This window comes from Catharus ustulatus, chromosome Z, assembly GCF_009819885.2.
Source record: "Catharus ustulatus isolate bCatUst1 chromosome Z, bCatUst1.pri.v2, whole genome shotgun sequence".
Taxonomy (NCBI): Eukaryota; Metazoa; Chordata; class Aves; order Passeriformes; family Turdidae; genus Catharus; species Catharus ustulatus.
This window is the reverse complement of record NC_046262.2, coordinates 11,490,442-11,498,847: the sequence shown is the minus strand read 5'-3', so window position 1 is coordinate 11,498,847 and position 8,406 is coordinate 11,490,442. Positions and strand designations below refer to the sequence as shown.

The following is an 8,406-nucleotide window of genomic DNA, read 5'->3' as shown; positions in this document are numbered from 1 at the left end:
GCTTCAGTTCAGGGAATTCTCAGAACCTTTGTGAGAGATGAGTGGAATGTGTCCTCCAGACACATTCTCTGTATGCAGCACTGGAGACAGGACATGTGTACATTTATGGATAGAAGATACAGACATCCTTGTGTTTGAGGAGCTCGGTGGTGTGTCTTGTTTAGATACCCATGGTCGAACTTGGGACTGGTTGTGGGGAAAACTTTTCTCGAGTTGGTCATAGCTGGTGGGAGCTGTTGGGCTTTTTGGCCCTCTCTAAGGTGTGGGGCTTCCTCTGTTCCCTGGGCTGTTAATAGATTATCTGATTATATCACAGAATCTCATCAGAACTTGTATTATATAAATGCTCAAACAGATTTCATACTTTTATTTTTTTAACCAGATACAACAGGAACCAGAAATCTTCCAAGCCAGTTTAAGATATGATGAGGACATTGAAAAACAAAACAAAAGTCTAGGATCTTCTTTGTTTTTGTTGCTTCCTGACATTTCTTGCCCTTACCTGCTTCATAAACCTTGTTGCCTCTATCTTCTCCCTGGCAGAGGCATCTCTTGACAGTTCCTTAGCTGAAGGTCCGTAGGTTAGTCTCGTGCTGCTCTAAGAAATGTTCTGCTGGGCCAAGAGCAGGAGCATGTGGGAGCCAGTCTTGCTAAGGCAACATAGTTCATGATCATAATTGAAGTCTTGGCTGAAGAACAAAATGCTGAAATTAAATGGATTTACTCTGCAAGACATTGTTTTCACTTATCACCAAATTACTTTGGTCTGCAGAGTGTGAGAGCAATACAGGGTGGAAGATACATAGTTTGTCACCATATGGTCCTCAGGAATGGAGCTTTGTGTGACAAAGAGAACATTTTGAAATTTTTCTTGCACTGTCTTTGTCTTTGAGGTTTTGCCACTTAAAATTGCTTTGAACTTCCCCAGAACTCATAAATTGGCACCATAATAACAAGGAGGACTGTTATACTGAGGGAAAAATAACAGATAAGCTGGAAAAAACACTGCTGGTTGAAGTGCAAAGCAGGAGGAACTGATGTGCACTTTGGTCAGGCATTCAAATATTCTGACATCAAACTGAAAAACAGGATAGGCTGAAAAAAGTGAACTCTCCTATCTAGCACATACAGCAACAGCAGAAACAAGAACAGTCATGTTAATAGGTCTGCACTTCTTTTATTTGCTTTCTAGTTTCTAAGTTTTCAGGGTGCTTGGAGTATTGTCCTCTACAATAGCCAGAGTAAAAGCATAAAACATGAAAACTTAAATTGTTTTCATGTGATTTGTTTTAGGTCTAGAAGAACATCTGCAAGATGTATTAATCACTTTTGAGATCTGGTAGGGGAGCACCTGTACTTGCTCATATACATTTTTCAGACACAATGTTGGACCAAAGCCCTGTCATTTTGGTGACAATGAGGCATTTTGTGAATCTGTTTTAATTCTGTAAAATACTTCATTCTGACCTCTGCAACTTGTAAATTAAAGTTTTAGATTTTCATTCTTTTTAATTAATTTGGTTTTAGTATTGCCTTTAGTTTCAAAATGTGAATTACTAAAAACTGATTTGGTTTCATCTTTAAGAAACCACCAGCTGTGGTTGCTTTTGGATATTTAGTATCTTACCATAGCCTTCCTGCCTGCAGACCCCATGCCAGAAATAAACGCCAAGGGAATGTAGGAGGCAAAATTCCAATATATGAGTAGTACATGACTCAGAGCTGAACTCTTTTGTAAGCTTCAGATGAAAAACAGGCGTAGACCTCAGCAAAGAGGAAAAAGGGAAGGAGCAAACAGAGGCAGCATGATTGCACGTTCCTGTAAAAGAGAACAGATGGAGAGAAATAATCTTGAGGAAGCTGAGGCTGGTGGCATGTGTGAAAGAGCAAGAGGAACCTGAATAGTGTTTGTGAAAGAGCAAGAGGAACCTGAAATAGTGTTTGTAGTATTTATGTTTACAGTGCTCTGGATGTGGGCTTCCCCACCACCAGGTGACAGGGAGGTAGGTGGGTACAGTGTGCACTCAGTGGGAGTGGCAGCACTTCCTTAAGGCCGCCCTTCCCCAGCTGGGCAGGTGCAGGACGTGCCTGGCGCAGTCCAGTGTGCAAGTACTGCCAGCAATGGCTCCTGCAGTTATGGAGCTGAAACTTCAGGACTAGCAGCTGGTGTTAAGTGCAGGTGTTGTGGCAGAGGCGGGATGCCATGGCCCCCGGGGAGCTGGGGCAGGTAGGATGGGAAGGACCATGGCTGCTGAGCTGGGTGCCCTGACGAGAGGCTGACCCTGCTGGCATTTGTTCTCTCACACCATTTCCATGGGCAGCCCTCAGGCGCCAGCCGCACCGTGTCCTGGTCCTCATCCCTGCTCCCGGAGAGCCCTCAGGGAGAGGCAAGTCCTTCAGGGACGGGCTGAGGAGGATAATGGGTTTCTAAACGAAGGTTTGTGCTGTTTAGGTGAATGCGAAGTGGACTTGGCTAGCAGCTTGGGTGGATCATGCTGCCAAAGGCAACCTTGAATACCTACATAGATTCCCTTTGCTTCTCCTTGCCCTTCTCAGCACAACACAGCCTTCCAGTGGCTAAGCAAGCAGCACTGAAGAGGCAGCTACAGACATGCTCAGTGTTTGCCACAGGGATAACAGAATTTACTAGTTAAATATACCATGATTGAATGTAGCCTTGTTGGTAAGTCTAGAGTCACTAAAATATTTCAAAGAATGTTTTTTTTATAAAACATTTACTTTAAGCAAATGAGCACTAGACATATATTTGATAACAAAAAGTCACAAAGGAGAGCAATAATTTAAATGCTTTTACATTTAAATATGTTTAAAAATCTCTTCCCTGGTATAAAACTTAAAGTAGAGGAACTGAGAAAATCAGACAAGAAAATGAAATCCCAACTGATCGTAAACAGGTATTATCAAAAGTAACAAAAAGGTATGTATTTAATGTGACTTGGTTTGGCCCAGGTTTCATGCACTGACATGTTTAGATGTTCAAAGTTAATTATATCTATGTTGTACCACTTATATAGAAGTAATGTTTGAGATATCATTAGATTGATGTCTGTAAACAATGGGAAAATATATGTGATCTGCCTGAAAGATTATCCTCCTTTTAAAGTGTGAATGTGGGGGTAGGGAAATCTCCATAATAGAGAAATATAATTACACATTTTCTCCCCTTTCAAGATACCAAATTAGCAAGGAGAAAAATTAAGTATGCCAAAAAGGCATTGATTTCATAGGGCTGTGACAGGACCCCATCTGGCAGAGCTTGGCATGGGGATCTGTTGTCATCTTGTCATAATAGAGAGCATTCAAAATCACATAGAAATGGCTTCACAATTGGAAATTCAGAAACCCCATCAGATTCCATTGCTGTCCAGGATAATGCAGGATGCATTCTCCAGGCTGGCTCTCAGCCCAGCTACCAGCAACAGGCTTTACTTTTCTGTCTGTGCCCTTTGGGAAGCCTCTTTCTTTTAACCTCTGTTAAAGCCTGCTCCTGGCTGCTTTTGGCTGTCTACATTCCTACTGCAAAATGTCCATTTGCTGTCTCACTCCCACTCCTCCCATCGCTCCCTGCTCCTCATGCTCTGCATTTCTCTTCAGTCAAGCTCAGGGACAGAACTGCTCTTCCCAGTCCCCCAAGGCAGGATGTCACAACCACCACAAGGCTAACAGGCAGTGTTTTGTCCTGCTTCTGCCAGGGCAGGGAACAAAGAATTTTATTTAACCACCAAAAAACAGTGATGAACCACAGAGAAAATGTAGACCTGCTGGGTACCTCCCTGATCCCAAGGAACACATACTTACTTATTTCATATTTCTTGTTTCATTTTTAACTGTCTCTTCCCCCATGCAGATCAAAGCAGGCAAAACCCCCAAACCAAGAATGATTAGTCTTTCTTTCTCTAGGGGATTAAATTGGTTTGTGTTAATGATGTAAAAAAATGAAAAGTGACCCAGGACTGAAATCTAGAGCACAGCATCTGCTCAACAGAGGTCTTCAGCTGTGGAGTCCAGCAGGTCTACACAGAACTGCAGAACACTGTTTGACATATTATTATTATTATCATTATCTACATGGCAATTCTTTGTGAGTGATTCCTGTGACAGTGAGTCTATACTGTTGGACTAATACTGGACTAACAAGCCTTTCCAGCTCTCCTTTGCTTCACACTAAAGTATATCAGAAAAATGTTCAAATGATATGCAAGGAATTCCACCACAGCAATATAGAAAATGTGAGAAGGAATATAATCTGATTCAATGAGTATTTCATCTTATCTGAATGGGAGAACTGGCTGAACAGTGAAACCAAAAAACCTGCTCCCAAAATATGCTGCGATTTCAATGCAATATGTAAACTGGGCCAGCAATATTCTTAGTCCAGGGAAGGCTGGTGGTACAGACACCATCTTGGATTCTGTACACCTGTAGGTATGAGAGCTATTTGCTAAAGAGCTTTATTAGCACACAGCTCTGATCCCCCTAATTTACTGTGCTAAGAGGTGGGCTCAGAACACTCTGTGTCAGTACAGCTGCATCACCACTGCTGTTTGCTCCCTGGATCCAGACAAGATCTGCTCCACTGGGTGCTGTGAATGTAACCTGAGGCTCTTCAAGGTAGAACAAACTGTCCTGCAGTACAGCACTGTCCAAAGAATGTCACCCTCTCTATATCAGTTCTAATTGTGATATCCGAGTTATTACATTGCTTCTTCTCAAAATCTGAAAGAGGAATTAATGCACACCTATAATTTGTCTAAACAACTTTCAGACAGCAGACCTTGCCTACTTTGGTTTATAAAAATAAATTTTCAGAAATCCCTACTCACACAGCTAATTGCAGTCAGCAGTGAAATTATCATTTTATCATGTTTTTGAGTGTGTAAACTAAATTCTAAGGCTTTAAACTTCTCCCTCTGTAAAGCAGGTCTTCCTGACACCAAATTTTCCTTTAGCTTTTTGCTGAAGTGCCCAGAGCCAGACACAATACTCTCAATAAGAGTCTCACTAATCTTTGTGTGGAGGGATATTGTCACCAGTGCAGTTCTCCACGTTCTAGTGCTTACACACTCATTCTGCATTTACTGGTAACACCTGCTGAATTACATGGCCACAGCGTTTCCTAACTTAATTTTGGAACCATTAGCCCCATGAACTCAGAGCTTTATCTAATAAAGGGGTTGAGAGAGTGCAGACACTGACCACATGACATGCAAAATCTGACTTCTGGGAATGTGAGGCTGCTGCTTAGCACACCTATTTTAGTCAGGTCCATTCGGGACACTAATTGCTTAATTTCACGGGGCTGTTATTGCCTTGCTCACATACTTTCCCTACAAACTACAGTCAACCTTCCAGCTGCTTGGTCTGCCTATCCGGGTTGTCCAGCATGGGCTGAACAGATATCACCACAGTTAAAAATGTGTAATTAGGGAACACATTATCCAGAGGGGTTCTGATGAGCAAAGAAAGGGTCATTATTCTTTATCATTTCAGCAATGTAATTTAAGAGATAATGTTGTCTGTACAGAGAGAGTAGAAGAACAAAATTGAAAGGAGAGTTAAAAATTGTAGTAAAACAGCTCTCAGTGCCTGCAGGGGCAGAAAAAGCAGGTGAAGATGACCTGAAATGGGGCATCCTACCCATCTTACAACTTCTGAGTGACCATCATGGTGCTTGTGGAGAGGTCTGTCAGGAACTGTGCAGTGTCAGCACCACAGGAATGGGAGTGTGTGTTCCAGAGAGAAGGAAGACAAAAGCCATGCCCAGTTTTTGGGTCTCTGCACACAGGCATGATGCAGAACACACTGGCCCTGAAGCTTTGGCTCCTTCTAAATTAAGGTATGATCCCACCTGCACCGTTGCAGGGCTTGTTCCTTCGTGTGGGTAGAGTGTAGGCAAAGAAGGAGCTTTTTATTTGCTGTTCATCTTACTACGCATATTACAGAATCGCAGAATCATTAAAGTTGGAAAAGGCCTCCAAGATCACTGAGTCCAATCTTTGTCTGAACCACCTTCGTGCCAACTAAACCATAGCATCAGGTACCATGTCCACTTTTTTCTTCGACACCTCCAGTGATGTTGACTCCACGACTTCCCTGGACAGCCCATCACAATGTTTAACCACCCTTTCCATGAAAAAAATTCTTCCTGATACATGAGCATCCCCTGGCACAGCACATTTCCTCTAGTGGCTTGGGGCTGATCCCCAGCTGGCTACACACTCCTTTCAGGGAGCTTTAGAGAGTGATAAGGTCGCCCCTGAGCTTCCTTTTCTCCAAGATTAACACCCCCAGCTCCCTCATCTCTTCCTCATAGGATTTGTGCTCCAGACCTTTCCTCAGCACCTCAGTGTCTTCCTTGCTGTGAGGGGCTCAAATGGACACTGTGTGACACCAGTATGCAGAACGGGGGCAGTCACTGCCCTGGTCCTGCTGGCCACACCATTGCTGATACATTCAGGATGTCCTTGGCCTTCTTGGCCAGCTGGGCACACCCTGGCTCTTGTTCACCCACTGTTGATCAGCACCCCCAGGTCCTTTCCCTCTCAGCAGCTTTCCAGGCACTCTGTCCCAGCCTGGAGCTGCAGGAGGTTGTTTTCACCCAGGGACAGGATCCAGCACTTGGCCTTGTTGAACCTCACAAAACTGGCCCTAGCCCATGGATCCAGCCTATGCAGGTCCCTCTGCAGAGCCTCCCTGCCCTCCAGTAGATCAGCACTTCCACTCAGCTTGGTGCCATCTGCAAAGTGGATCTTTGATAAAGGTACTGAACAGGGCTGGGCCCAGTACTGAGCTTTGGGAAACCCCACTAGTGACTGCCCAACAACTGGATGCAAATATTAACTTTGCTGGCAAGATCTCTTTGCAGTCAGCAGAGGTAAATATGGTGCAGGAGGAGCCAGCCACATGCAGACCCTCAGCGGGGCTGGGCAGTTACCCTTCCATCCTAGCATGTACTCTCACAGTATTAGCCAGAGGTTTTTTATCACCACACAAAGCTGATTTCTCTCCAATATAATGCATACAGTGAAGATAAATATGTGCTGGTTCTCCCTGTCTGATTAAAATCATATAGTGCTGTCTGACTTGCATGAATGACACTGAGTTTTGTATGTGACACAGTTTCTAACTTAGTTTTCACTCCACAGTGGTTTAAATGCCCTAAAACTCAAGGAAAATGTCAAAATCAAGTAACAAATTGATCAGTCGTATGAGCCTAGTCCCTCATATGAAAAGGAGGAAGTGTTGTTAAAAGCAGTAAGCATGGATTGCTTTCAGGTTATGCAGGTTGCCCCACCTTTCAGTGACCTTGGCCTGAGGTTTGTTTGTCTGAACATGGAAACACACCTACCTCCTCTGCTTTCACTTTTGAAGGCAAACACAAGTCCAGCCTCAGAGCAGCTGAAGCATGACTGCCATGGAAGCAATCAGGTCAAAATGTTCTTCTGCTAAACTAAGCCTGTACCAAATCAGCTCACCTTGTAAAGGAGGGAAAAAAAAAAAGGAAAAAAACCAGGGAGTGAAGTAAAATTTTGAATACTGAGCAGCCAAAAAGAAAAACCAAGCCACAACAGACAACAGCTACTGAAATTCACACTTGTTAGAACCCAAGATAGAAGTGATCAGTGAGGTATTAAGTGCAAGTACAGTAGGGAATGATGGCCCTGACCATGGACTTAGGATTGCAGCAGCGATACTGTCAATATCCTCTGTTTCTTCCTGTGATGAAGTAGAAACGGAAATAATGACATGCATACCTCTTTTCTCTAGGAGACAGTGGTGAAAACTGTGGAAGTGTTGAGGAGTTGATGGTCTGGGGTCTCAGCTCTCCACTCTCCACAGCTGGATGGAGGAGCCAAGCTGCCACAGTGAAAGAAGCCGTCTGCATCTGGGCATAGAAGAGAGCAGGTTCCTGCTCCTGTGAGGAGTAGGAAAGGCCAGATGAGACACAGGGACAGACACTGAGACAAAGGGCCCTTTCACCCAGCATTTCTGCCTGGCCCAAGGCAAGCCAGAAGGCGGGGTGCTAGAGTGCCTCATGGCTTGCAACCTGCTCCAGTAGCCATACACTAAACTCACTAATTAGAGTGCAATATCAGTGTTCAAACATTTCCCGATGTCACAGAATCATAGAACCTCAGAATTACAAAATCCCAGAATCTCCAGAGAGAATACAGAATTTCCAGAAGTTTGGAAAAGGCCTCCAAGATCAAATGCAACCACTAGTGCAGCACTGCCAAGCCCACCACAAAACAATATTCCTACAAGCCACATTTATGTCTCTTAAATACTTCCAGGCATACATCATGACAAATGCCATCCTTTCTCCCCATAAACTGTGCAGGGTGACAGCACCTTCACTTGGGCAAACTGAGGTCAACTTCAGCA

General features: G+C 43.8%; 1 long non-coding RNA gene across 1 annotated transcript; it reads right to left on the bottom strand.

Annotated features, from left to right (window-relative positions):
• Nucleotides 1-460: 460 nt before the first annotated feature.
• LOC117010890 lies at nucleotides 461-8,141 on the bottom strand. Its single transcript, XR_004420784.1, has 3 exons — nucleotides 7,776-8,141; nucleotides 1,628-1,819; nucleotides 461-689 (listed from the first exon to the last, which is right to left on the bottom strand). It is a non-coding gene; the product is annotated as an uncharacterized LOC117010890 (long non-coding RNA).
• Between the last annotated feature and the right edge of the window lie 265 nt (nucleotides 8,142-8,406).